The sequence below is a fragment of the Pteronotus mesoamericanus genome, unplaced genomic scaffold (assembly GCF_021234165.1).
Source record: "Pteronotus mesoamericanus isolate MK-2021 breed Mesoamerican mustached bat unplaced genomic scaffold, CSHL_Meso_final contig_52, whole genome shotgun sequence".
NCBI classification, from domain to species: domain Eukaryota; kingdom Metazoa; phylum Chordata; class Mammalia; order Chiroptera; family Mormoopidae; genus Pteronotus; species Pteronotus mesoamericanus.
This window is the reverse complement of record NW_026555189.1, coordinates 12,156,571-12,163,052: the sequence shown is the minus strand read 5'-3', so window position 1 is coordinate 12,163,052 and position 6,482 is coordinate 12,156,571.

Genomic DNA, 6,482 nt, shown 5'->3' with positions numbered 1-6,482 from the left:
GGGTAAGGCAGGGAAAGAGGGTGACGGGAGAGTGCCATCTATGCAGGTCAGGGAAGGCCTCCCTGAGGAGCAGGGAGACCCAAAGGAGTGAGGGAGAGGCAGGAGGACCCAGTGGGAGAAGCAGGATAAGGAGGGCAAGAAGCTGAGCAAACGTGTGATTTCAGCCTGATCCTCCAGGGGATGCTGGGTTTAAGTTACCACAGGGAGTTGTCAGGGGGAAAAGGGAGCTGGGCTTCCACACTGCAGCTGGTCACTGGCCAAGGACTGGGGAAGTGAACTCCTAGATACCTCCTTGCAAGGGCAAAGGGACCCCAACAGCATCAGGGCAGGCCTCTGAAGAGAGGCACAGGCGCCGGCTGCCAGGACCATCAGCAAGAAGCAGCCAGGGGAGGGGAGTTCAAAAATAGTCCAAGGGATCCCAGGGGAACTGAACAAGGCCCTGAGAGTGTCCGTTACATGTCCATTCCCATCTCAGGAAATGGCAGCGCCATCCTGGTGGATGCTCAGGCCCCAAACCCTGGAGTCATCCTCGATCTTCTGTCTCTCACACCCCATATTCAATCCTTTAGACAATCTCATTGTCACTACCTTCAAAATATACCCAGAATTTGATCACTTTTTCTTTTAGGATTTTTAGAAAAAAATTGTGGTATTGATAAAATACACAAAACATACAGTTCAGTGGCATTAAGTACATACCACTTATTACTTAATACAGAGACTGGTCATTCTGCCTGATGTCGCTCACATCAATAGGACAAGACAGAATTTGGCAAAGCAAGTCAGACATTGTTCTTTGGCCAAAGAATGGAGGATAATCCAATGCCTAATGATTCATTCTCTGGGGAATTAGGAAAATATTAAAAGCTCAGGGGGAGGTAGGTGGGTTCAGGGGTGGGGAATTCCTGAGAAAGGGTGGGGAGTTCTTGGATTTCCAAAGGAGCATGTGCATTCCTAAACATGCTTGGAACACACCTACCCATACATTGCATGTCTCATTTTAATGTTAAGTCTCCACCCAGGGCCTGATTTTTAGTATGCTAATGAAGAAAAGCTCTTGATAAGGTCACTTGGGAAGGAGTTTCAGGTGCTGTCTTGGATTTTTTGGGTTCAAACTTGTTTCTTGGTGGGGGTCCCCGGGTTCTTAACTAGCCATGGAATTTCTGCCTTTTCTTACAATGGCCTAGGAGGATCTACAAGATTTTTCGCCCACCCTCCCCAGCTGACTCATTTCCTACTGATTCTAGCCACACTGGCTTTTTGTTTGTTTGTTGTTTCTGTTTCAAGTAATCTATGTCCTGCCTGGAGCCTTTGCCTGTTTTTTCTACCTGGGATACTTCAGATATCCATGGTGGAGCTTGCTTCTTCACTTCCTTCAGGTTCTATTCAAATGTTCGGTTCCCAGTTGAGGCCTCTGGGCTTCCTGATTGCTTATCTGCCGCTAACCTACTTTCTGCAGGTCTCTGCCCTTCCCTTTGCCTGGGAGAATGATCCCTGTAGACCCCACCACCTGGGCTTACTTGCCCTCAGGTTTCTGGGTGGATATGGTCTGCAGGCTGTGAAAGAATTCACAAAGAAAGGAAAGTGTAGAGAATAAAGGTTTTATTCTCTCTCCAAGAAAGGAGAGGGTCATGGTGTGGGGAGATACACCAGCATTGAGGGGCTGGAGCTTTAATTGGATTAAAAGGGTGGGGGGTTGCTGTTGTGCGGTCCCTGGGCTGTTGCAGAGTTGTAACCAGAGGCTGCAGTTTGTTCCAATGTTACCTTCGGCCTACGGCTGTAGGGAGGGTTAGTTCTGTTCTTGCCTTCCAGTAATTTCCAGCCCTGGGGGCAAGCTCAGAAGAGTAAACTGACAGTCATGTTTAACAAGGTCATAGGTCTGCTAGGCAAATGGTGCCACAGTAGCAAATGGAGCTGGCTTTGTCCTTTCATTCCCCCTTCTGGTTTTAAAATGGATTTATCCTTAATGACCTGGCCCAGTTCTGGTTTGGGAGAGTAGGGACAAAGTTCTCTTCTTCTGCAACTACTTCAGGCAGGCTAGAGTGGTAGAGGTGCCTCTGCCTGTGGGTCTGGGTATGGGCCCTTCTCCTTCAGGTGGAATTGGACAGCCCCAAAAGTAAGAGTTGTGGATGGTGGCCATTTGTGAAGAGAATCTTTCAGAGCCTGGGAGCTCTGTTGAATGAAGGCTATGAGATATTTGAGGAGATGTGGCCTTAAAAAAAAGAATAAAGAGAAAGGCTGCTATAGGTCCTAGGAAGGGGATTAGGAAAACCAAGACCAGATATTGAACTTAAAATCCCAAAAAGGAAGAGGCAGAGTGGTCGGTGAATTCTGTATGGCTGACACTGCATCGGTAGTTCTCAATAATTCCGAGTCAAAGGTGGAAAGAAGAAAATGAAACATTAGCTTGGAAGAAAACTAGAAAACTAGGATTCAATCAGTTTGTGGGTGACAATTGGACATTGTGGTTTCCATTGAAACAGAATTTTTCTCCCTAAAAATCACTGTCATTTTATCAAAGAGACTGCATTAAGTCCATTTTCAATTTGGCCGGATTATTTGCATAAACACAACAAGAACAGTAATTGATCATACAGGCTCTTTCAAATCTGCTTTGCTGGAATTTTACATGGACCCTTCAGACTGAGCTTAGTCAGCCACTCAGGGCAAAGAAGCCAAGCCACACAGTTGTCACCTGGCTTTGCATGAAATACTTATTCGTTTGAGTGGATTCCTCAAGTTCTTGAGATCCCCATAATGTCCTGAGGTTCCTTCCTTGCCATCTTTCAGGAGAGCAACCTTCGCTCCTTACCTGGAAAGAGTGGCCAGAACCGGGTAACAAAGCAAGCTGCCGTTTCTCCAGGAGGCTCTTACTGGCTCCGAAAGTCAATCTTAATTCCTTAAAGCCTTCTGGTGACGTGCAGGCATGACTCTCTCAGTCATGGCATTCCACACAAAGACTTGGTCAAGAAAACCACTTTTGGAAACTGGTGCTATTATAAAGAGAACAGATTCTTACTGGGTTTATGCAAGCAAACAAATTACCATGAATGTAACACCTACTCATTAAGAGCTGCCAAATTCTGGAGCGATTAGGTAGGGAGAAAAATATAGATGTTTCAATTTTGTTTTTGAGTGTATAACTTACAAATTGTTCTAGAAAAAAACAAAAAGATTTAAAATTAGCAATATTTTGAACAAAGTAATAAAAATAATTATCTTTAGTTTATTTAGTCCCATATAACCAATTTTGTCTTTATTATTTACCAGTATTTCCATGAATTCAGTTATTCCTTAGGTTCTATAAATCTTCATTTTCTTTAAAGATATAATCTTCTTAGATACCTGTAATGTAGAATAAGTCAAGAGTCTGTTTAATGGACGTACCCAAGATACATTTGCAAATGAGATGACATAACAATAGAAAGCCCATATTTTTAGATTTAACACACAATCTTTACACACACACACACACACACACAAAGACACACCTAACAGTATGCAAGGTTTTAAAATTCTGTGTAGGACTTATTGGAAGTATGCATTGAGCATTGGAAACAATTCATAAATTCCCCATGTGTGGAGTACAAATACCCAGAGTACCGCTGCTTGATGTCCCCACAGGGAATCGTAACTCTTGGCCTATCCAGTGTCACTGACAGGACACCCGTTGCCCCTGAGAGCTTCCTCTTTGAAATTGATTTTAAATCTTTGCAAGTTCCTTGCTGGGGCAGGTTGAAATTTCTAGAAAATCTCTTTTGATAAAAAATATATGTATACAAATGAAATAGTTATTTTTCTGTTTGGCAAAGTTTCCCATACCAGGAGCCCACTGAAATAACTCCAAGTCATTTCTCAGTTTTTAAAATTTAAACTTTCGGAAGGTTGTCATATTTAACCAAAAGATTATAACATAAACTTTTTGTAAAACAACACATTTTTGGTAATAACCCTAAAATACATTAATCAAACTTAAAACCAGTTTTACTATCAAATATTTTGTCCAAACCGCAGGATCCTGTTTAATTTATATTAGTACTTAATTTCCTTATACCACTAAAGCAATATACCCTAGTTATGCCGTCCAGAGGCAGAAAATCCACCACATGTAACACACAAATACATATTACATAAAGACCACATGGAGACTGAACACATAAAGACCATACACATAATTAGAATTACTAACTTTTGTAAAGAAAGTATAAGATTTCTGTTTTTTGCTTTTGACAACTTTCAAGAGGATTGGAAAAGGGATGGAAGGTCCTAAATACCAAGCAAGAAGACCTGCTGAGACTCTTAATAAAAACTTTAAGGACTGTTAATGAGTGGTGGAAAGTCTCAGCTCCAAGGAAGGGAAACACCTAGGTGTGGCTGCTGTGGCCCCCTGAAAGGTCAGAAACCTGGGGACAGAAGATACATGTTCTGGACTGAGGATTGGGAGCTATAGTCCACAGCCAAAGAGAAATAGGAAGAGATAGATGTGTTTACCATGTGCCCGAGGGTGACCTTACCAATGACGAGAGCATCAGCCAGATGCCTTGGGAATGGGTTTACCCGACTCAGACAGGGGACTCAACTCCACACCTGCCTGTGGAAATGTTTACCCCATGCCCTGAGGCTGGTCTTACCAATGACAGAGCACCAAACAAAGGGGAAGGAATGGGTCCCTTTGGACGTCAGGGGTGATTGGTTCCTGACTCACTGGTGTCAACTGGGGATGTCACCTGGGATGGCTGTGTAGGGTGACTCCGTGTCTTTACCTTCTATCTCAGCATTGACAAAATGCATTTTGATGAAGGATTTATTCCGCACCTGACAGGTAGTTTTCCCCACACTGACGAGGGCAAGAGAAAGCGTAATGGAAGCAACTCCAGGTACCACTGGAGTCCAGGAATGTCACCAGGGAGAAATTAGGTGGAGGAAGGGGTACTGGAGCCTGAGGTTTCTTTCTTCGCAAATTTAAAACTTTTACAACCTCACAAACCTACCTTTCTGCAACTTTCACAAATTTTCTTATCCCTTTTGAAATAACCATCTTTAGAGTAACTTACTTTCAATCCTTGTCCTTTAAAATTGCATCTCCATGCCTTATGCCTCCTAGTATTAAAACAATTTCTTTCCAACTTAATTTGAATTTTTAATTTTTAAAACCTCACTTTCCAATGATAAAAAGTAAGCAACCAGTATTCCATAGATTGACTTTTATGAACACAGGTCATGACCTTTAGAAATATAGGTTCCTCTATTGGCAACCACACACTCCCTTTCAAGAAACACACCTCCAATAAAGCACAAGACATTTATCTACATCTCCAAATCCATTCCACAGCCTCTTCGTAAAAAAAACTAAAAAGCAGGTCTAGCGATGTATGTTTTGGTATTTCATGTTATTTCAAAATTCCTAGACATTGAATAACTTTTATCAGAATTCAGTAATTTAGAAAGGAATAGTTGCTCAGGTATATCTAAGGTTTTCTCCCTTTTGATAAGAATTATCTCCCCAAAATTTGTATTTTAAAAGATGACCTAAACAAGAGTTCTTGAAGAAGACCAAGTGTTTGCACTCCAAAAAGATAAGGAAAGAAAAGCAGGCTTCTCCTAGAAGGGCTTTGGTTTCATTAAGCAAAGGGGTAGAAACGCGGCTTGAGTTTAAAAATGCCACTTTTTCCTCTGCATTGAGATGCAGGCCCAATTTTCCCTAGGATTTAGCAGCTCCCCGGTCTCCAGGAGGAGAATATGGAGTGTTTTACAGTTCAGGAGGGGAGGGGTGAGATTTCCTCCCTCTCTGTACCCTTGTTTTCACTTAATGTGGGCATAGTGGAGCCAAGCCTAATTCCAAATGGGGGCTGAATGCAGGAGCTGGGTCAGGCAGGCAACGGAGCAGCGCCACCCCCGCCGGGCAATACTGATTACAAGAGCATGGTCTGAAGGGACTAGGGTGCTGCTCCACTGAGAACAAATCTGGGGGGTGGGAGGTGGTAGAGCGAGGCAAATTTGAATGAAACGCCATAGTTAGGAGAAAGAGTCCTAGAATTCCAGCTGAAGGTTAAAGTCTTGTCTCCTCTCAGTAACTAAACCTAAGGAGGGTCTTGAGACGGCAACAGTAAAGGTCGAGTTGGAGGATAATATTATAGTTAAGAGTTCTGTTCCCGGACCAGACTTCCTATTCACCCAGTTTGTGTTGAAGCCAGGTCACGTTGCAATAGAAAATCAAGCTCTTGGGCTTGAGGTCAGTATGTCCCAGAGCTTTCAAGTTCTTAAGTAGACAAGCCAATGGGGAGTCCCTAGGCAGGATCTATTGAGTATTGCCCATGGTGAGAACTATGAAAAAGAAAAGGGAAGGCTATCTCAGGGGTGAAAACAACCGAGGAGGGGGGAGGTTTGAGGAGGGCGTTCCCAACTCAAAAGACCTAGAGGTTTACAGCCAGAGCTGAGCATTGTTGAGCCTGAGAGCAAACCGAACACAAGGTTCTGCCTTA